Source organism: Callithrix jacchus, chromosome 4, assembly GCF_049354715.1.
Source record: "Callithrix jacchus isolate 240 chromosome 4, calJac240_pri, whole genome shotgun sequence".
In the NCBI taxonomy this organism is placed as follows: Eukaryota; Metazoa; Chordata; class Mammalia; order Primates; family Cebidae; genus Callithrix; species Callithrix jacchus.
In genome coordinates this window covers 8,419,062-8,443,469 of record NC_133505.1, presented here as the reverse complement: position 1 = coordinate 8,443,469, position 24,408 = coordinate 8,419,062, and the positions used below count along the sequence as shown (strand labels likewise).

The following is a 24,408-nucleotide window of genomic DNA, read 5'->3' as shown; positions in this document are numbered from 1 at the left end:
GTCAGAAGGTGGGTAATGACAAACTTCTTTAGGCTAAAGAAGCATGTTGTAACCCAATGCAAGGAAGTTAAGAAACTTGAAAAGGCCGGGCACGGTGTTCACGCCTATAATCCCAGCACTTTGGGAGGCCAAGGTGGGTGGATCACGAGCTCAAGAGATCAAGACCATCCTGGTCAACAAGGTGAAACCCCGTCTCTACTAAAAATACAAAAATTAGCTGGGCATGGTGGTGCGCGCCTGTAGTCCCAGCTACTCGGGAGGCTGAGGCAGGAGAATTGCTTGAACTCAGAAGGCAGAGGTTGCGGTGACCCGAGATGGTGCCATTGCACTCCAGCCTGGGTAACAACAGTGAAACTCCGCCTCAAAAAAAAAAAAGACACTTGAAAAAAGGTTAGACAACATGCTAACTAGAATAACCAGTGTAGAGAAGAACATAAATGACCTGATGGAGCTGAAAAACACAGCACAAGAACTTCATGAAGCATACACAAGATTCAATAGCTGAATCGATCAAGCAGAAGAAAGCCTATAAGAGACTGAAGATCAACTCAGTGAAATAAATTAAGAAGGCAAGATTAGAGAAAAAAGAGTGCAAAGAACTGAAAAAAGCCTCCAAGAAATATGGGATTATGTGAAAAGACCAAATCTATGTTTGGTTGGTAGACCTGATAGGGAAAGGGGAGAATTATACCAAGTTGGAAAACACTCTTCAGGATATCCCAACCTAGCAAGGCAGGCCAACATTCAAATTCAGGAAATACAGAGAACACCACAGGGATACTCCTTGAGAAGAGCAACCCCAAGATATATGATGGTCAGATTCACCAAGGTTGAAATGAAGAAAAAAATGCTAAGGGCAGCCAGAGAGAAAGGTCAGGTAATCCGACTCCTGGGAATCTTTTGGCAGAAACCCTACAAGCCAGAAGAAAGTGGGGGCCAATATTCAACATCCTTAAAGAAAAGAATTTTCAACTGAGAACTGAAAGTTCATATGAAGCCAAACCAAGCTTCATAATCAAAGAAGAAATAAAATCCTTTACAGACCAGCAACTGCTGAGAGATTCTGTCACCACCAGGCCTGCCTTAAAAGAACTGAAGGAAGCACCAAACATGGAGAGGAGCAACCAGTACCAGCCACTGCAAAACATACCACATTGTAAAGACCCGCAACACTATGAAGAAACAGCATCAAGTAACCGGCAAAACAACCAGTTAGCATCAGGTTGGCAGGATCAAATTCACATATAACAATGTTAAGCTTAAATGTAGATGAACTAAAAGCTGCAGACTGGCAAACTGGATAAAGAGTCAAGATCCGGGATTAAGAACCTCACTCGAAACCACAGAACTACGTGGAATCTGAACAACCTACTCCTGAATGACTACTGGAAAAACAATAAAATGGAGAGAAGGAATGTTCTTTGAAATCAATGAGAATAAAGACACCATGTACCAGATTTACTGGGACACATTTAAAGCAGTGTTTAGAGGGGAATTATAGCACTAATACCCACAAGAGACATGAGGAAAGAACCAGAATTGACATCCTAATGTCACAACTTAAAAAAGTAGACACCCAAGAGCAAACAAATTCAAAAGCTAGCAGAAGACAAGAAATAACTCAGATCACAGCAGAATTGAAAGAGACAGAAACAGAGACACACAAAAATCCTTCAAAAATGAAATGAATCCAGGAGCTGGTTTTTTGAAGAGATCAACAAAATACAGACTGCTAGCCAGACTAATAAAGAAGAAGAGAGAGGAGAATCAAATGGATGCAGTATAAAATGATGAAGGGGATATCACCACCGATCCCACGGATATACAAATTACCATCAGAGAATACTATAAATACCTCTATGCATATAAATCAGAAAATCTAGAAAAAATGGATAAATTCCTGGACGCTTACACCCTCCCAATACTAAACCAGGAAGAAGTCAAATCCCTGAGTAGACCAATAACAAGGTCTGAAATTGAGGCAGCAATTAATAGCTTACCAACCAAAAAAAGTCCAGGACCAGACTGTTTCACAGCCAGATTCTCCTAGAGGTACAAAGAGGAGCTAGTACACTGGTACTATTCCTTCTGAACCTATTCCAAACAATACAAAAGAGGGGATCCTCCCTAACTTATTTTATGAGATCAACATTATCCTTATACCAAAACCTGGCAGAGACACAACTAAAAATTAAAATTTCAAGCCAATATCCATGATGAACATTAATGTGAAAATCCTCAATAAAATATGGGAAACCAAATCCAACAGAACGTCAAAAAGCTTATCCATCACAATCAAGTTGGCTTCATCTCTGGGATTTAAGGCTGATTCAACATATTGCAAATCAATAAATATAACCCACCACATAAACAGAACCAAAGACAAAAACCACATGATTATCTCTATAGATGCAGAGAAGGCCTTCAACAAAATTCAACAGCGCTTTCTGCTAAAAACTCTCAATAAACTAGGTATTAATAAAATGTAGCTCAAAATAATAAGAGCTATTTCTGACAAACCCACAGCCAATATCGTACTGAATGGGCAAAAACTGGAAGCATTCCCTTTGAAAACCGGCACAAGACAAGGATGCCCTCTCTCATCACTCCTATTCAACATAGTATTGGGTGTTCTGGCCAAGGCAATGAGGCAAGAAAAAGAAATAAAGGGTATCCAGTTAGAAAAAGAGGAAGTCAAATTGCCTCTATATGCAGACGACATGATTGTATATTTAGAAGACCCCATCATCTCAGCCCAAAACCTCCTTAAGCTGATAAGCAACTTCAGCAACATCTCAGGATACAAAATCAATGTGCAAAAATCACAAGCATTGCTAGACACCAATAATAGATAGAGAGCAAATCATGAGTGAACTCCCACTCACAATGCTGTAAAGAGAATAAAATACCTGGAATACAATTTACAAGGGATGTGAAGGACCTCTTCAAGGAAAACTACCATCCAGTGCTCAAGGAAATAAGAGAGGACACAAACAGAATGAAAAACATTCCATGCTCATGGTTAGAAAGAATAAGTATCATATAAATGGTCATACTGCACAAACTAATTTATAGATTCTATGCTATCCCTATCAAGCTACCACTTTCTTCACAGAATTGGATAAAAACACCTTAAATTTCATATGGAACCAAATAAGAGCCTGCATAGCCAAGACAACCCTAAGCAAAAAGAACAAAGCTGGAGGCATCCCACTACCTGACTTCAAAGTATACTACAAGGCTAAAGTAATCAAAACAGCATGGTACTGGTACCAAAACAGAAATATAGACTGACAGACCAGAAAAGAGGCCTCAGAAGTAACGCCACACATCTACAACTGATCTTTGCCAAACCTGACAAAAACAAGCAATGGGGAAAAGATTTTCTATTTAATAAATGGTGTTTGGAAAACTGGCTAGACATATGCAGAAAGCAGATATTGGATCCCTTCACACCTTATACAAAAATGAACTCCAGATGGATTAAAGATTTAAACGTAAGGCCTAACACCATAAAAACCCTAGAAGAAAACCTAGGCAATACCATTCAGGACATAGGCATAGGCAAGGACTTCATGACTAAAACACCAAAAGCAATGGCAACAAAAACCAAAATAGACAATTGGGATCTAATTAAACTAAAGAGCTTCTGCACAGCAAAAGAAACTATCATTCAAGTGAAATGGCAACTATCAGAATGGGAAAAAAATCTCTGCAATCTACCCATGTGAGAAAGGGCTAATATCCAGAATCTACAACAAACTTAAAGTTACCAGAAAAAAACAACCCCATCAAAAAGTGGGCAAAGATATGAAAAGACACTTCTCAAAAGAAGACATTTATACAGCCAACAAACATACAAAAAAAAGCTCATCATCATTGGTCATTAGAGAAATGCAAACTAAAACCACATTGAGATACCATCTCATGCCAGTTAGAATGGTGATCATTAAAAAATCAAGAGATAACAGATCTTGGAGAGGATGTGGAGAAATAGGAACACTTTTACACTGTTGGTGGGAGTGTAAATTAGTTTAACCACTGTGGGAGACACTGTGGCGATTCCTCAAGGATCTAGAACCAGAAATGCCATTTGACCCAGCAATCCCATTACTGGGTATATATCCAAAGGATTATAAATCATTCTGTTATAAAGACACATCCACACGTATGTTTATTGCGGCACTGTTCACAATTGCAAAGACATGGAACCAACCCAAATGCCCATCAAAGAGACTAGATAAAGAAAATGTGGCACATATACACCATGGAATACTATGCAGCCATAAAAAAGGATGAGTTCATGTTCTTTGCTGGAAGATGAAGCTGGTAACCATCATTCTCAGCAAACTGACACAAGAACAGAAAACCAAACACCACATATTCTCAGTCATAAGTTGGTATTGAAAAATGAGAACATATGGACACAGGGAGGGTAACATCACACACTGGAGCCTGTCAGGGGTTGAGGGGATGGGGAAGGGATAGCAGAGGGGTGGGAGCCTAGGGGAACAATAGCATTAGGAGAAATACCTAACATAGATGACAGGGTGATGGATGCTGCAAACCACCATGGCACATATATACCTATGTAGCAAACCTGCATGTTCGGCACATGTACCCCAGAACTTAAAGTATAATAACAATAAAAAATACAAATAAAAAGGAAACAACAGATGCTGGTGAGGATGTGGAGAAATAGGAAGATTTTTATACTGTTGGTGGGAGTGTAAATTAGTTCAACCATTGTGGAAGACAGTGTGGCAATTCCTCAAGGATCTAGAACTAGAAATTCCATTTGACCCAGCAATCTCATTACTGGGTATATTCCCAAAGGATTATAAATCATTCTACTATAAAGACACCTGCACATGTATGTTTACTGCTGCACTATTAACAATAGCAAGGCTTGGAACCAACCCAAATACCCATCAGTGATAGACTGGATAAAGAAAATGTGGCACATATACACCATGGAATACTATGCAGCCAAAAAAAAAGGATGAGTTCATGTCCTTTGCAGGGACATAGATGAAGCTGGAAACCATCATCCTCAGCAAACTGACACAACAGAAAACCAAACACTGCATGTTCTCATTCATAAGTGGGAGTTGAAAAATGAGAACACATGGACCCAGGAAGGGGAGCATCACACACCAGGGCCTGTCGAGGGGTGGGGCTCTAGGGGACTTATAGCATTGGGAAAAATACCTAATGTGGATGACGTGTTGATGGGTGCAGCAAACCACCATGGCACATGTATACCCATGTAACAGACCTGCACATTCTGCACATGTACCCCAGAACTTAAAGTATAATAGAAAAAAGGAAATCCTAATTAAAGTGAGAAAAAGTATGTCACAATGCTTCCTTTACTATAGAGCAGTTGAGTTGTGCTGTTCATTACGAGAGCTTTTAATTAGCATGGTGTTAGTTTTATGTATGCCTTCTATTTATCAAGCACTTATTATGTGCCAAACATAGTAGTGAACCTTTTTCTGAACTTATTTAAACCTAACAAGTCTCAAGGTAGAACTATTTTTCCTTCCATTTACAGATGACAATATTAAAGGACAGAACAATGAAGCAACTTGCCCAAAGTCACAGGGCCCTGCTCTTACCTGCTGTATTTCCTTTCTCCATTGTTCTCTTTCATGTAACACAGAAAGTCCACGATCATCATCCCTCCTCCATGTCTTTCTCAGGAATGGCAACTTACTACCTTGTGAAGTAGTTTATTCTAATTCAGGGTAGCTCAAATCACTACAACAAATATTTAATGGGGCTTTAATCAGCTACCCCTAAAATTTTTTCCACTTGGTTCAAGTTTTATCTTATGGAGCTAAATGTATGGAAAATAATCCAAAGAATCTTCCTTCTAGTAGTAGAAACCATCTTCTAAATCTTATCTTTCCCAATCCAAAAATACATGGTTGCTTCAACAATCCCATGAATAACATGGATTGTGGATTTTTATCATCACAGTTACTTTTCTCTTGACTGCCAAACATTTCAGTGTGGAACAGGAACTGTCTACAGTAAAACATATGTAAATGTTTATGCTAACATTTTAAGCATCGACAGCTTCTATTCAACTGATATATCTCCGAACACAAAAGAGTACTTGCTCTTTCAGGAAATCTGGTTCCTGTCTCTTCTGGTCTGAATTGTTCTATTGATAAATTTGCCATATTCTGCTGAAGAACCAATTCTGGGATCTTCGCTGAGGAATCAACATTTGTCTCTAATACTTCTTTCTGTGAAATCCTGTCCTGAAGTCTCCTCCATCATACCAAAGATTAAAAAAGATGAAAGGTGAGGCATGGGTTTCTCTGGCCTGCTTTGGTAAATTTATGTGCTCACATCACTCACTAATTGTTTACATTTAAGGCTAGTATTTGTCAAATCCCAAAGCTCATCTGAACCCTGCCCAAACCATCTTCTTGGTATCCCTTCCAAATAACACACATAGCAAATATATTGACTTCAGTTGTACTTTAAAATATCAGCTACACTTTTTCTTCACTCGTGGTGCTAACAAAAGATCTTATTTAAAAACCCTAAACTTGGGAATGAATGCCAAATTCCTCTTTTACCACTTAATAGGTCTTTTCCTGTTTAAGGTGTGAGCTACGGATTATTTCATTTGACTTTCTCGATGTTTACATAGTTGTAATAATATGTGAAAATACAAAATTTAAGCAGTTTACTTTATGCTACAGGAGCATAAAACTTTTTCACTTTTTTAGGGGACTCTGTAAATATGTACATTATCAGAGCTGCCACAACTAGAATTATCACTAATGTTCATTAATCAAAAATATGGTGGGCATTATTGACAATAAGCCCTGAAGCAACATTTTTGGAAATGACCTAAGATAATTACTGGATGTATCATTCAAACTTCAATACTAATGCTTAGAGGAACTTTTCTTTTGGACTAACATCATGATGGAGTTGAACAAGCAGATGAACATCTGAACACTGGTTTTAAATTACAGTATTGTGTGCTAGTAACAGAGTTATTGTAATTGAGTGACTAGGCCTCTTTTCATCTTGTTTGCCTCATCTGTAAAATAATCTACTCTTAGTATCGCCATCACTAATGATGAAAATGTTGAAAATACTTCGACTTGGGCTAGGCACCATCATGACCTCAAAGATGTCTACGACTTAGTCTCTGGAACCTGTAACTATGTTAGGTCACATGGTAAAAGGGACTTTTCAGATGTAATGAAATTCGAAATCTTGATATGGGGAGATTATCCCAGATGGCCTGGGAGAATGGGCATTGTAATTATTTGGGTTCTTATAAATAAAACAGGGGTGGGGATGCAAGAATAGAAACAGAGTGATGCAGCCTAAGCAACACCTGGCTGTGAAGGTGGACGGGACCGTGAGCTAAGGAATGCAGGTGGCCTCTGGAAGCTGGAAGAGGCAGGGACACAGATTCTCCCCTAGGGCCTCCAGAAGGAAGGCACACCTGCCAACACCTTGATTTTAGCTCATGAAACCTATTTTGGACTTCTGACGGAGTAATGAAATGAATTTGTGTTGTTTGAGACCACTAAGTTAGTTGTAATTTGTTGTTGTAGTAACAAGAAACAAATACACTTCATTAGATTGTTGTGATGATTTCAAAATTTGATAATGAAAAAGCGCTTTGTGAACTGAAGTACTATAGAAATGTGAATTATTACTGGTCAAATTGAAGTGGGTTCTAATAACTCCAATTAGAATGATGAGGTCTGTTTGGAATAATATCTAGATTACAGATGGGCTAGTGAGTCTTTGCTGTTTTCATAAACTTTAACAGGGATCCCCCAAAGTGAATTAATAGAACTATTAAAAGCAACCCCTTTGAGACCAATCTGAAATTAATTTTTCAGCTTTATCGCCAAAACATTCTCTAAACCATAAATTAATAGGTAGCGATAATTCTCCCCTGAGCAGAGCAACTGCTTCAGTTACAGGTCCACTGGTATAGCACACAAGCCGCCTGAGGATACATCCATCCTTGGTGGTAGAATATTTTTAACTCAAAGAACAATATGTTATATGTCACAGCCCACTGTAGTGTAACTCTAATGGTAAATTATTTTTCAATTTTGTAGCCTACAAATATATAGAGGAAACATCGTCCGGCTCAAGAAAGAACTTTGCTCCTGCCTTCTCCTTTCTAATGTCAATCGCTGGTTGTTACCATTAATTAACCCTCATGAGAAAAACCTAATGACACTGTTTATTGGCAACAGACTATATTGATATTCCAGTAATTGGAAAACAAATTAATGGGGATGGCCCCTTTTTAGCCAGTACTTTTCTTTTCTTTTTTTTTTTTTGGTACCTGAAAACTATTTTGCATTCAGGAACAATAATATTTAAGTCAACTGATATGTTTGCTTTAAGCTAGTTACATATTTAGCATTGTGTAGAAAATTAATGGGGGAAAATCTTCACTGTTATTCCAGATATCTTGTTATCAAATTAAAAGGAACTCAGTTCTGTATTCTCAAATGTATTCGTTTGTCCTTGCAGTGATTTTCAAAAGCATATTGATTGTTGAAATTAAAACTAATTTGTCTGTTACAGACATGACCTTGGTTTCAAACAGGTTCTAATAAATCGGGCCAGTCCAGCACAAATGAAAAAAGATGACATTGGCTACTGGACACGGTAGGGACACCAAATCTATAATTTCACTCTGGACTTTGAATGAAAACATGTTTCATTTAAATGTATTCCTACACAAAATTATTTTAATTTAGTAATTATGTAACAAAAACCTCCAGGGGAAATTTGAGCCACTAGACTTCTGGGAGTTGTAGTCAGTTATAAAACAGAAGTTTAAATGACAGTGGGGTGAACGTGAAGTTCTGCCTCCAAGACTCACAGGGTACCAGGGAAATATGGATTTTATTTATAAGGAATTCTCTTTGGGCCGAAACTTAAAACACCTTTGGGTGTGGCATGCATTTTAGCAGCACAATGTGAACAGAAGATGAACGGAACTGGTGTTTGCTTTGCTGAGGCTGGAGTGCTGTGGCAGTCAAGGCGGGCTGCAGTCTGGACCTCCCGGGCTGAAGCAATCCTCCCCACTCAATCACCCAAATAGCTGGAACTACAGCTGTGCACCACCTGACTAACTTTTTTTTCAATTTTTTTGGAAGTAATGAGGTCTTTCTGTGTTGCTTAGGCTGATCCCAAACTCCTGGGCTCAAGTGCTCCTTCCACTTCACTCACCCAAGTAGCTGGAACTACAGGTGAGCACCATCACACCAGCTAACTTTTTGTGTTTCTTTTGGTAGAGATGGGGTTATTCCATGTTGCCTAGGCTGATCTCAAACTCCTGGGCTCAAGTGATTCTCCCACCTTGGCCCCAGAGTGCCAGAATTACAGGCATAAGAAACTGTGCGTAGGCCCAAATTCTGTACTTCTCCCAGGTACTGTGAAGCCTCCGACATGGTCTGTTCTGATTCTGTCACCTTCCTCCTCCTTCGCAAGCCCCAGGAGGGGGCTGCCTCTCTAGCATATCCTGCTTCTGGAGGACCCTGTCTCCATGTCTCCATGTCTCCATTATTGATGGAGGGGCCATGGCAGGGCTTTGCCTTCCAATGTCACTACCATGCCAGCAGGTAGCCCCGAACCCCACGGTAAGACCCTTCATGCGAGAGTTTCACGCCTACTTGATCTTATTCCTCTTCCCAGATAAGCACCACACACGGACCCACCAAGGCTCAGGGTAAGCTAGCTCTTGCTCATTGTGGCCAGGTATTGATTATGTGACATTCTCTTTTTATCCTTTTCAGTTCAAGAAACGTGACTATGCCAACTTGCCACAGTGCCCATCCACTATCTAGAAGGCTTTGACACCTGACCCAGAGAAACCCCTGCCAGGAATGTCTATTGTGTGCAGCTGATTCAGACAATAACTTCCACTCCGCAAGGGGGTCCGTTTCTAAAAAGTTCCTTCTCTTCCTTTTCTGCCCAGTATGGTTCTGAAGATTGATCAGACCTATCTTTCACCAGGACCACTGGTTCTTTTAAACCACAGTATTTCTGCGTCTTCTAGTTAGAAAACTTTAATACAAGATCGATATGATTTGCTTTCTGGATTGCTGTATGCTACTAAAATGGAAGAAAGAGAAGGAAAAATGGCTGAATCAATAAACCATATGACCCTGGCACCTATATCAGCTCAAAAACTGAAGGAAATACCCCTTCCTGCCCTCTCTTGAGTGGTGCTATAGATTGAGTTAGTTCTGTGTGGGACCGGAGAGGCCATGTTCCTAATGAGCTGCAGGTGTTCCTGTGCTGCTGCCCCCCCCCCCCCCACCACCACCCCCGACCACACCGAATGACAAGGCTCGAAATGAAATCTGAGAAATCAGCCTCTTGATTCCGATTTTAAACATGCAACTGATTCTGGTAATTTTTCATTCTTGTCGAAACGCATACCAGTAAGTTTGTAATCAGTATTGGCATGCTTAAAAGAATTTAAAACTCGTTGTATTTGTCATTTTAATTTATTTAACTTTAAAGATTTGTTCAGAATTTGGAAAGATTTTGCTTGTTAAGCTCACACATTTACCCACTCAGGCATATGAGACTGGGTACTTTCATTTATAAATGAAGTTTAAAATTAAGGGAATTTAATTAGCTAAGTTTTAAAATGAGATTGGTTGTTTTAAGGGGAATTTACATTGTGTAACTTGAGTAGATGAAACACTAATCCAGGTTCCCGGCAAAACCTGCCCTGTTTTATACATTTACTAGTTTTAGAAATAAGATGAGAAGGTTTGCAAATTGAACCTAAAGACTTAAGGCAAATTATGTATCTTTTAAAACTTTAATAAAGAAAAATAAAATAAATTTGAAACACAAAAACTCTACATGGCCCTTTCTATGTAAAAAGAAGTCTGTGGATAATATTTACCTTGACCGCACTAGCAGTTCCACAACTGTCGGGGGTCTTTGAAAATGTCTGATTTCCTCGGCATCGCCCGGCCCCTCTCTGGATTGTTCAGCCATGGGGCGACATCTGGGAATACTTTTCTACTCCTTCAGGGCACCTAGCTCACTCCTCAGTAGGTGGGCTTCCTCACGGATTCCCGGTGCTTCCGCACAGATTCTTTCTACTGGTAGATGTGAAATCCTCCCCCAGCTAGTGTCTTGCTCCTCCTCTTCCCTTCTTCGCTCCTCTCTGCCCCACCCCCATTCCCCTGTCCTCACATTTTCCCTCCCAACTCCTCAGTCTTTTAAATGTCTTATACCTTTCTCCTGCCTCCCACCACGCCCCACGCAGGCACCTACTTCCTTCTGCCCTCAGTTCTTCCGTCCAGGTTCAGTTCCATCTGGTTTTCGGAGACAGCAGGAGATTTAAATTCATGAGGTTTTAGGAAAGGAACTAAGACAGGCCGAACACCTATAAGACAAATAAGAATTTAAGTAAATCCCTGATTAAACTAAAAACATTCTTTGACTCTTTTTTGTGAATGAAGTTGCATTACAAAAACTATCTTCTTCCGTTACCCTAACTTGAGTATTGGCCTAGCCTCGGAACAGAGGGGCAGAACTACAGTCCTTGGGAAACAGATGGGGTGGGGTATGGAATCCTGCAGCCTCTGCAGAGAACACTTCTGACATTCCAGTAGAGTAAATCTGAATTTTCCTTGCCTTACATTTCTGCACGTCAGTTCCTTCATTCTCCAACCTGTCCCTCCCTGCCTCCCAAGAAAATGAGCCCGAGGCTAAGCCCTACCCAAAGCCAACCAAGACATTTTCTCCTCCTTACTTTTCTGTCTCCTTCCCCTTGAAACCACAGTAGAGGCGGCGTCTCGTCTCCAGGTGACTGTACTCTGGAATCAACGTGCTGGCTGGAGCGGGAGATCTGGGATGCTCATTAAGCGCAGGCCCCTTCTTCCCACCTCTCCTCCTGCGCTTAACTCCCTGGTTTCCTGGTTTGCCTTTCAATTTCCTGGTAAAATCAGACCCCTATCCTGGACTTCACAATGATTACTAGCTTGCTTGGTCCTTTGAAAGGCCCAGCCCCAGGTTAATAAACCACAACTTAGAAAGAAATCCCAATACTTGGATACTCCATATCTGCTTCCAACCAATTAACCTATTAGATTGGAGACATATGATCTGCCTGCATGGTAAATGGAGATTTCTGGTCTCGTATTCCCAGCACCTGGAGGGTACCTCCTAGATGTATGTATCAGCCCTGTTTGAAACCCAGTTCCTCACCTCCCTGAACTTTATTATTTCAACTGCTGGTTTTACTCTTGGGAGTAAGTCCTGCCACCTGGTTAGTTTCCCCAGCTCTTGACCCTTCCATTCTCCACCGTCATTACTCTTCCTAAGGCCCTGCTTCAGCTCCAAGTGTGCAGAGAGCCCACATGAGTTATTGCCTTGCATATCTGCAGTTCAACTGTAATTGATGTTCATAGGCATGTCCCTAAGTCACCATGGGAGCTAAAGATGCCTTCTAAATTGTCAAAGAAAGAATAAATTATGTTCAGTAAGGTTTTATTATTCCCATATTTTCGTTCTTTAAAACCTGGTGGTCCTCTAAGGAAACATGGCTAACTCTGTATTAATCAGATTCATCAACAGCCGATTTCTGAGTAGCTTAAGATGTAATGCCTTAGGAAAGATCTTGATGATTATTTCATTCATATCCAGATATTTGATGTCATGTACACAGCTTTCAGACGGTTTAGTATAAAGAGAAGGCAATTTCTAGCAGATGAGCCCACAGTTCCCTGGCTTCTCATGCCAACAGTCTCTACGACCTGCTCATTCTTTTGTTGTAGTCACATCTGACCTTCTGGGTGAATTCCCTTCATTCTTTGACGAATTTAGCACCTGGTTCACCATCTTTCCCTCACATGTTACTCCTTGATAATTTTTAAGGAGAAACTGTTGACACTGTGGCAGCCAGACATACTCCCTGTGTTATTGGACATGGTACAGGGAGTGGGGCTGTATGACTCGCTCCAGACAATGATACGGTGAGCAGAAATAACAAGTATCATTTTTGAGGCAGAGTATTTAAAAGTCCATGAGCCATCTCCACTCGATTCCCTTTGAACAGTGACTATAGATGTCACATGTTGAGATGCAGAGCCCAAAACGGACTCCCTAAGTCACTCAGTGGAGAGACCAGGCTTGTAGAGCTGCTGAGCTTCCACTCCGCATGCATTAGAAACGTGGGGTTTGTTACTACTGAAGCACTGGGGTTGTTACTGCAGTATAGCGCCACCTCTCTTAATGCACACGTACGTGTAGTTGATCCTTTTAATACCATGGACTGTTGGTTCCGTGACTCCTCCTTCAGTGATTTTTGTCTTTCAGTTTACCTTATCCATCCACTCTCTTGGTTATATATTCGTTGCTGCTGCTAACTGGACCCCTTGTGTAAACTAAATCTCGAGTTGCCCTCTTTTCAAATACCGTCCCCTATATTTTCAATGAATTTCTGCTGGGATTTCAGCCCCAACAGTTCTGCAAACCCTAGTTTTTGGTCTTCTTCAAAACACACATCCTTATTTCTCTCTGTACGCAGCTTGCCCTCTCTCTCTTCTTGGCAGAGTCCTAACCTATGTGAAATCTGACGTTCTTGAAACACACTCACATTTGTGAGCAGGCGAGTGGATATTGCTGGAGAAACACATCAAACCCCCCGACTGGATCCTACTCATCTAGCTATTCCCACGATCTCCCTCCCAAGCCTTTCACTCTTTCGCCGTTTTGGATGAGTATTTCCTCTTTTCTCAGTTCCCCACCCCTGTCACCTCCATTGCATTCTCAGCTAACACCTTTTTATGATATTGAGGACGTATCAGCAATCCGAAAAGTACTCCCACACACTTTCCCTACCAAATTTACTGGCCCCTGTATTCTCCTGTCCTGCCTGCTACCTCAGATGAACTGTCCGTGCTCCTGTCTAAGGACTACTCTCTCACCTGTGCACTGGATCTTGTTCTCTACGCCTACTCAAAGTTGTTCCTCCTGCCACTGGCCCCTCTTTCCCTTGTGTTATGAATTTCTCCATCTTTACAGAGTCATCTTATTAACATGAAAACATGCTCTTATGTCTCCTGTCCTGGAAAGACAAAAAACCTTCATACACCATACGTCTCCTTCTAGCTACCTCCCCATGTCTCTGCTCCCCTTTATAGTTAAGCTCATGTAATTGGCAGCCTGAGTGTCCTCTCTTCCCATCTTCTCCTGAACCCCTCCAATTAAAGTTGTATTCATATCACTCTTATGAATGAGTGCCTGTCAAGATCTCCAACTCCCACATAGCCAAATCCAAAAATCAATTCTCTCTTTTCATCTTACTCCATCTTTTGACGTAGTTGACCACTTCAAACACATCGAAATGCTTTCTTCCCTTGGATTTTAAGCTATTATTCTCCCTTGGCTCCTTCTACCTCACTGTCATTTCCTTCTCAGATTCTCTTAGACCTCTGAGCATGCTGGCGTGACACAGGCCTGCATTCCCCGGCCTCTCTCTTTTATTTCACTGGCTTTAAATATCTACGTGCTAACTACTTCGAAATATGCTGCCTCCTGAGATTGCTGTTCAAACTCTAGAGTAAACTCCGCTGTAAACAGCACAAAGTACTTCTGGACATTTTGTTTGTTTTTCTTTTCAGTCTGTAAATTGACATTGCAAGAAGACAACTTTTCCCGCACAAGCTGTAAAGTGCATCCCTACAATGTTTTAGCAATTCCATTAGAGTTTTTAAGGTATTTAAATAATCCGAGAGATGAGAAGAGCTCAGTTATACTCATAATTAATAATTCTAATAGCATTAAGACTGAACTTAGTTGAGTTCGTTTTACTTTTTCCTTCAGAGGCTAATTAGCATCAAGTTAACTGTTTCGGATGTTGTTTTCTACGCTAAATGTCTTGATATGGTCTGGCTCTGTGTCTCCCACCAAATCTCACCTTGAATTATAATCCAAACTGTAATCCCCACGTGTTGGGGGAGGGACCTCGTGGGAGGTGACTGGATCATGGGGGCAGTTCCCCCATGCTGGTCTCACGGTAGTGAGTGAGTTCTCATGAGATCTGATGGTTTTATAAGGGGCTCTTCTCCTTGTGCTCTGTACTTCTCTCTCCTGCCACCTTGTGAACGAGGACACATTTGCTTCTCCTGCTACCATGACTGTAACTTTCCTGAGTCCTCCCCAGCTATGTGGAATGGACTCAATTAAACCTCTTTCCTTCATGAATTACCCCGTCTTGAGTATTTCTTTATAACAGTGTGAAAACTGACTAACACGTCTTTTCATTTTTCTGTCTGAACATAGACATGGTCCACCCTCTTCTTTCCCTTTTTGCCAGGCTTTTCCACTGCTCTGTGGAAATACAGGGTATGAGAGCCAAGAGTCAGTAGTTTTGAGACACATTACAATTTAAATAATTAAATTATCCCGTAAGCAATTAAGGCAGAGTGTAGCAGATTAGGATTAAAACCTGGACTCCTGTGTCTAAACTTAAAAAACTTACCTTGGCCCCTGTTCTCCAACGGTATTTTAAACTTTATTTATTGGCTTCCCATTGAGAGACTTTTGTGCACAGAGAAAATGATTCAAAACTGCAATAGCCCTGCACATCAGAGAATATGGGCATTAATTGTCCAGAATGTTGGAGGTATTTTACTAACCAAGTTTGGATCAGGCTTTTATATTAGGCAAAACAGGAAGAACACTGGACTTGGGGTCATGGTACCTGCCACAAAATAGTGGCTTTAAATGAGTTGCTTTTCTGTAGACATTAGCTGCCTCACCTAAAAAGAAATGAGATTGAAGTTAGGGATTTGTAGTGTCCTTTTAGGTACTTACATGCTATAATCTGTTTTGTTTTGTTTTCGTATTTTTACAAAAATGGATGAGATTGAATGAAAATTTATGCCTTGTTTTGTGTGCATTATGTAATACACTTGCAGACGTGTGCACATGACTTCTCCTGTTTCTTGTAGAAAGCAAATCTGTTGTTGTATTTTCTGAAATGGAGTCAGTGTTTTTTTCTTTTTTTTTTAAGATGGGGTTTCACCATGATGGCCAGGCTGGTCTTGAACTCCTGATCTCAGGTGATCCACCCACCTTGGCCTCCCAAAGTGCTAGGATATCAGGCGTGAGCCACCATTGTTTTCTCTGTCTGGTATTCCTTCAGCTTTACTAAGATATGCAATCCCCTTCTTTGGGAAATGCTCCTTCTGGCTTCCCAGCTATGTAATTCTCCCAGTTCTTCCGTGTTCTTAAATAATTCATCTCCCTTTTCATCATGAGTATGACATTAAGCTGATCCATTCCTAGGAGACTTTTCTTCTGATTATGTATGATTCCTCCCTGAGTCAGGCATAGAACCAAGCCGGGGCCATCACAATTTTTCCTATCATTGTTTAACCTGGAGAAAGGGAAAGAAATAACATTTCCTCATTTATTATGAAGCTGGGAAACAGGAAACAGGTGGCTTCATCTTCTTTTGTTCCCTGCTATCGGGAGAAAGCTGGTCAGAGAACATGATGCCACAGAGTGAGAGGCTGAAGCAAGAGATGAGGCAGAGATGGGCTTGGTGGCATCTGAGAGTCTGTGGCCCGATGAACTGCTCTACTTCCTGTAGTTACATGACCTTTCTGATAAATTCCAATTTTTGCTTAAGGTTTAGGTTTCTGTCTGTTGCAGTCAAGATTCATTAATGACTTCTATTTTCACACCTCCTCAGATATGCAAATTTGTCATAAAAGAGGTAGGCATTTTTTCCTTCTTTTTTCTCTCTTTTTTTTGTTGTTGTTGTACTTCAGGTTCTGGGGTACGTGTGCAGAACATGCGGGATTGTTGCATAGGTACACACGGCAATGTGGTTTGCTGCCTCCATCCCCCGTCACCTACATCTGGCATTTCTCCCCATGTTATGCCTCCCTGACCTCCCCACTCCTCCTGCTGTCCCTCCGTAATCCCCCCAACAGGCCCCAGTGTGTGATGCTCTCCTGCCTGTGTCCATGTGTTCTCATTGTTCAACACCTGCCTTTGAGTGAGAACATGCGGTGTTTGATTTTCTGTTCTTGGGTCAGTTTGCTGAGAATGATGGTTTCCAGATTCATCCATGTCCCTACAAAGGACACAAACTCATCATTTTTAATGGCTGCATAGTATTCCATGGTGTATATGTGCCGCATTTTCTTTGTTCAGTCTATCATTGATGGGCATTTGGGTTGGTTCCAGGTCTTTGCTATTGTAAACAGTGCCGCTATGAACATACGTGTGCATGTGTCTTTATAAGAGAATGATTTATTCTATTATAAAGAATTTCCAGTATATACCCAGTAATGGGATTGCTGGGTCAAATTATATTTCTAGTTCTAGATCCTTGAGGAATCGCCACACTGTCTTCTACAGTGGTTGAACTAATTTACACTCCCACCAGCAGTATAAGAGTGTTCCTATTTCTCCACATCCTCTCCAGCATCTGTTGTCTCCAGATTTTCTAATGATCACCATTCTAAGGGGCATGAGATGCTATTTCAATGTGGTTTTGATGAGCATTTCTCTAATAACCGGTGATGATGAGCATTTTTCATGTTTCTTGGCCTCATGTATGTCTTCTTTTGGAAAATGTCTGTTCATATCCTTCTCCCACTTTTGGATGGGTTTGTTTTTTTCTTGTAAATCTGTTTTAGTATTCGTCCTGGGTCCAGCTGGTTGCTGTGAAACTTTCAGTCCAGGCATTTCAGACTGCTTGTTTTGTGGGGGTGGTACCTGCCAAGCCAGATTGCCTGGCTCCCTGTCTCAGGTCCCTCCCTCTCAGTTGAATGGGTGGCATGGCTCTGTCTCCCAGGTGTTCCAGGCTCCAGTAGAAACGGCCACCCAGACTTGTGTGAATTTGTGTGTGCCAATCCGGTACTGGCTGAAACTGCCGCATTGAAAACTTGTGGCGCTTTTTGGCCCAGGAATTTCCTGGTATGTGGGCAGTGAAAACTTTTTTGGAAATGCGGTGAGCACTCACCCTCTGTGCTGTTCTTGCTGGGAACTGCACTGAGGAGCTGTTTCTATTTGGCCATCTGGGCTCTCTCCCTATTCGGCCATCTTGAATCTCTCCTAAGTAAACATTTCTTAGTAGCTCTCATCATTATGTACTAGACCTACTGATGTAGGAAAATAATGGGGGGAAATCTGGTGGGATTGTTTATGCTTTTAGGAGGATCATTCATGCCAGTTTGGAGAGTTTGTACTTTTTCTACCAGACAAGAAAATAGAAAATTTTAGTACAAGACAGCAATATGTGCAGAATTGGAAAATAGAAATGTCAATCTAGTTTTGGAGGTTGTGGGAGTGTGAGACTGGTAGAGAAAAAATAAGAGGTCCAGAAAGAAGTTGAAATAATATTATGATACCCTAAGAGAAAATCAAAAAGGGCTCTGCCAAGATGAAGGAAGTAAAGGACATGGGGATATGGAAATATCAATAGGCCTGGACTATCTGGAGGGAATGATACAGACAGAAAGTCACACAGAGAATCACAAACCTGAGACCGGGTAATAAACAATGATGGGAGAGCCAGAGAGAAGAGATGATGAGGTAAATGTTCTTTCCAAATGCATATAAACTTTGTTTTCCTGTATTTTATTGAACGTGAACCAGAAAAAAAATCATCAAAAATTATTTAACCAAACCAGAGAAATGATTATATTCAAAAACCTCTGCAAGATTACAGAAGACCAAAGAACTAGAGAGTTTATACTTCCTAGTAATAATAAGTTACAAGTCATTTGTCTCCGTGAACACTTAAATAAGACATACTTTGTAAAGCAGGGGGGATGAATAAAAATAAATAAAAGCAATTTATTTCTTTACAGAGCCAACCCCAGACAGAATATGAATACTACTCTCCTTACATTTGTCTACTTTCTCCAAGACTTTCTCATTTCTTTTTTCTGAATCCATCCTTGCTTATTGTTCCTTCATTGCCTTGCTATCAGCAGATGGTCAATTAATCACTAACTAAATACATATTTCAAAAGTTCATTTCTTTCTTTTCTTTTCTTTTTTTTTTGAGACAGAGTCTAGCTCTGTCGCCCAGGCTGGAGTGCAATGGTGTGATCTTGGCTCACTGCACACTGCAAGCTCCGCCTCCCAGGTTCAAGCAATTCTCCTGCCTCCGCCTCCCAAATAGCTGGGATTATAGGTGCCCACCACCATGCCCAGCTAATTTTTGTATTTTTAGTAGGGATGGGGTTTCACTGTGTTGGCAAGGCTGGTCTCAAACTCCTGTGATCCACCCACCTCGGCCTACCAAAGTGCTGGGATTAGAAGCATGAGCCACCACGCCCAGCCTTAAAAGTAGATTCATACTGATGGCCCATTGAAACTGAAAAGCTTTCTAATTGCTTGACCATAAATCCCTGATAGTGAAATGACTCCTCTTCAGCATCCTTCCAGAATACCCGGAGGCCGTCGGGTGTAACTCCTCTTATTAGACAACTTCTGCTTGGATAGTAAAGACAGAAAAGACAAATGAAACCATGAAAGGCATTTAGAAAGCAGTGCACGACACACATTTTAAAGACACACGCACGCTTGCATGCCAGACCAGCACGACGGGACCCAGGTGAGCCTAATCAGGAATGGCTTCTTTGAGGGTGGCTCTTATGAATTGGCACTGAGAAGCCTTATTCAACTCAACTGTTAAAGATAACTCTCTGATAGTAAGACTTATTTAATTGCACTAAGTCAAAAAGGTAATGTATTTTGGATAAAAAAAATCACAAATGCTGTGTTTTTAAGACACATTCTAGTTAGCACATTGGATCAAAAAAAAATCTCCAAATGTAGTTTATGTTTACGCTGACAAAGAGAACAGAATATCTTAACCTTGGGACATTAACTGCAGAGCAGTTTAGCTATACTGCTAATAAAAACCACGAAGGCCTAAAACTTGTGAGCCAGCCCAGGACCCTGCTATTGGTCGTTTAACAAATGCATAATCATCGCTGTATTCAGGCACTGTGGCAGGTGCGTGGTTCACCTCAACGAGCCGACGAAGACACCTGACCTCCTGGTATTTACATTCTAGCTGGGAGAAGACAGGCAACCCACAATAAACATTATTTACTAGTTTGTTGTATAGTATGTTAGCAGGTGAATCACACTATAGAAAATAAGAAAGTAGGATAAGGAGCTTTGGGCGTACAGGTGGAGAAAGAAGAGATTTCAAAAGATACATTAGAACCCACTGAGAACAGGAGCAGCTGACTTTCTCCATTAAATCATGCAAACCTGGGCTCTCTTGCATCCCAGATCCAAGTTTTGTTCTAAGCTGCCAGATTTCTTTGTCTTCCACACAATTTCAAAAACATTTCTTTCTCTGAGATTCTGAGATTGAAATGTGTTATTCAAACATGTCCATACATGAATATTGTGAACATTCTGCCTCTCCTCAGTTGAATTTAAGATTTTATAAATTATTCTGGGAAGAATGCCCCAAATTAAATACTCCTTTATGCAGTGAATTTTGAAAATCTTCTGTTGCCTGAAGCATTAATCTCCAAACTATTTTGATTTTACAGCGCCCCATTGGTACCCAAATTTATATAATTTTAAAATTTCATCCACGTATTGCTGTTACAGTATGCTATAACATTTAAAATACACACAAAATGTAAGTGAAAGGACGCTGAGATAAAAAATAACTAGAAATATAAATTCTACTATTTCTTTCCAAAGGGTTGAGAACACTCACTTTTAAGGCCTCTGGGCTAATGGATTAGGTTTCCATACACATACTTGCAGCATACCTGTTTAGCAACCATTATAAAACAATTTATTTTATGTATGATTTCAACTGAAGCTCTCATAATACCACAGGGGGCTAGAAGTAAAATTGCACATGAATATGTCTCTTCATATGTGGATATAAAGTTTTGTAGACTCAGTTAAGTAATCATCATTAGCCCTTTTATTACTCCATCATCAATCTGTCTACTGCTAGACAGTAATCCAAATCTCACAATAGATTCCCTTTCTTCAAGGGTTTAAATCTCAAGGCACACTGAGAGCAAAGCAATGACCTACAAACAAAAACAGAAATTAGTGTGGTTATCATTAGAGATATCCATTGCTATAAAGAATCAATGAAGAAATACAGAAGGCTGACATGCAGTGGGGAGGAAAGCACTGACTCAGAGATAGGTGTGCTTGCTGTCTAGAGTAGTTCGTTGGCTTTCCATGGCCTCCAGTGAAAAGGGCTTCACAGCTTCCATCTCCTTCTGACTGCTGTGCAGTCTTTCTCATTTTCCTCCACATCTTTCTTCATTGAAATGTCTTCCCTTGGTTTAAATCAGACCCTAGGCTTCCAATCCAGACAAGATGGTATAGACCTATATGTACCTGCTCCTCACCCTGAAAACAGCTGGAAGCAACTGTGGTTATTGGTAAGAAGAAGGTGAGCTGGTTTGGGACTCAAAGACTAGAGGAGCAACACCCCGTAGAACGAAGTGACCCAGTAGAACAAAGTGACCCAGGCCCAGCATTTTCCTTCAATCCATCACCAGAAAGAGGCCTGGGTAAGGCTACACCTCCCCTGATGGAACTGGAGCCCCTCAGAAAGCACAAGGCAAGCCAGGAAGAATCATTAAGGTAGATGGATGGAGAGAAGCAACTTTCCTTCCAGTGGGGAGACACCAAGCTTGCCCCACAGTACCTGCAAGAAACTCCACAGCAGTCTCATCCTGGAACCTCTTTGCCTCTGAGGGCCTGTGTCATCCTCCAGAGGGTGCCTTCAAGGTGGAGGTCACACCACGTGGCCCAGCCTGGGAAATACTCTGACCCTCAAAGAAGAGAAGAGCTTGTCAGAATAAGTATTTTCCAGAAAGGCTGCCACAAGCCTGGAATTCCCTTCCATACTGGGGATGCCAGGATGAGTGTGTGAAACCAGGAGGAAGGACCCAGACACAGCAGGCAGCAGTACCTGCAAAGTCTGTCTCCTAGGCCTAATACTCCCCTCCTCTGCCTAGAGATACTGGGGCAACCAGGGCAGAGTTGGGAGATTATGCCCCACGAGCTGACTGGTGAGCCTCTTTCTACCTGCAGGCCTGGGACTGCCTTCTCTCACCTAGGGACACCCAGTGACCCAGTCTGGAGAAACCCCTTCTGCAGGAACCAGTGTAAGCCCAAGAAGCATCAGGTAATTCAAACAGACCAAAATAACACAGCGAAGGCCTTAAAAATGAGACTGTCATTGGAACCACTACTCACATAGTAGCTGAGGAACTGCATGCTAAATATAGACAGGATGAATTCCTGCTCAAATAAAAGATTTAGGTAAGATCCCAGAGATCTTCCAAAGATGAAATATTCAGGCCACATGTAAAATGACTCTTATATTGGAACCAAGAAAACTAAAATTTGAATGAGAACAGACAACCAACCGACGCTGATACCAAAATTAATCAGCTGTTGTAATTATCTGACAAGGATTTTAAAGCAGATGTATTATCTCTCTCTATATATATATATAAAACCTCAACATAAATGACAAATTCTCTGGAAACAACTGAAAACTTTTCATTAAACAAATAGATATTTAAATAGCAAAGACAAGATCCACTCAAATGCCCATCAATGATAGACTGGATAAAAAAATGTGGTACATATACACCATGGAATACTATGCAGTCATCAAAAGGAATGAGATGATGTTCTTTGCAGGGATGTGGATAGAGCTGGAGGCCATTATCCTCAGCAAACAAACTTCAGGAAGAGAAAATTTAGTACTGCAGGTTCTCACTTATAAGTGAGTGCTGGACAAGGAGAACATATAGATACAAAGAGGGGAACAACATACACTGGGGTTTGTTGAGGGGCTGGGGAAGGGAAAGCATCAGGATAAATAGCCACTGCATGAGGAGCTTAATGACTGGGTGATGGCTTGATAAGTGTGGCAAACCACCGTGGCACACGTTTACCTATTAACACACCTGCACATCCTGCATGTGTATCCCAGGACTTAAATAAAATAAAATAATTTCTTTAAAAAAATAGATGTTTAAAAGAGAACTGAATGGAAATTACAGAAATAAAAAATACAACAAAAACCCCTTGTTGGATGGGTGTAATTGTAGAGTGGAGATCAGGGAGCACAGAATAAGTGAACTTTTGGACAGATCGACAGAATTCACTGGATCTGAACCACACAGAGAATATAGACTTATGAAAATGAACAGAGCCTCAGGGACCTATGGGACAGCAATAAAAAGTCAACAATTACATCATCACATCTCAAAATGAAAAAAGGAGAAAGAATGGGGCTGAAAGACTGCTCCAAGAAATAATGACTGAAGACTCTCTAAATTTGCAACAAGACATGAACCTGCAGATTCAACAGCTTAACATTTCATGTAGGATAAACCCAAAGAAATCCACACCAAGACACAACATAATTAAATTTCAGGAAATGAAAGACACGGAAATCTTGAAATGAGCCACAGAGAAATGATGATTTAGCTACAGGAGAATACAAATTCAAATGTCAGTGGGTTTTTCTTCTAAACCATGGAGGGTCTAAGAAAGTGACAGATGCTCAGAGAAAAGAAGTATCCCAAATTCTGTACCTGATAAACTGTCCTTCAAGAATGAAAGAAAAATAAAATCATTCTCGGATGAAGGAGCACGTAAGACTTTGTTGCTAGCAGATCTAGTCTTAAAATTGGCCAAAGAAATTCTTCAAACAAAAAGGAGCTGATAAAAGAAAGAACCTTGAAACATCAGGAGGAAATAGAAAAAGCCAAAATATGAGTATATGTAATAGACTCTGGACTTTCTTCATGAGTTTTATTAATCGTGTTTAATGATTGAAATATAGATTAGAATACCATATGATACCCCAAGAGTTATATTTAAATCTGGGGAAGGTAAAGAGCTCTAAATGGAAACAAAGATTTCACACTTCACTAAAGGTGGTTAATTGTTGATACCAGTAGGCTGTGAAAAGTCATATGTGTATATTGTAATGCCCAAAGGTGGAGACTCAAAACACTATAAATAAATCAAGATGGAATCCTAAAAAAAAATTCAAGTAACCCGGGAATTACAGAAGAGAAACAAAAACCAGGAGAACAAACAGAAAATAAATAATAAAAACGAAAGACTTAAGCATTAACATATATCACTAGTTACGTGAGATAGAAGTGGCCTAAATACATCAATTAAAACACAGAGATTGGCAGAGTGAATTTAAAAACAAGACAATTATATATTGTTTCACAGAAACTCACTTCACATGTAATAACACTGGTAGATCGACAGGAAAAGGATTTTAAGAAAGGTGTACCATGCAAACATTTGTTTTAAAGCAGGAGCAGCTATATTAATATCTGATTAAGTAGACATCAA

At 40.5% G+C, this 24,408-nt stretch overlaps 1 protein-coding gene across 1 annotated transcript in view; it reads right to left on the bottom strand.

The window, feature by feature from the left end:
• Nucleotides 1-11,149, bottom strand: part of LOC118152744 (uncharacterized) — an 89,233-nt gene extending 78,084 nt beyond the window's left edge. Inside the window, exon 1 of the transcript XR_013533638.1 lies at nt 10,937-11,149. The gene's annotated coding sequence lies outside the window, so the exon portion shown is untranslated. The remainder of the gene's footprint in view (nt 1-10,936) is intronic.
• Between the last annotated feature and the right edge of the window lie 13,259 nt (nt 11,150-24,408).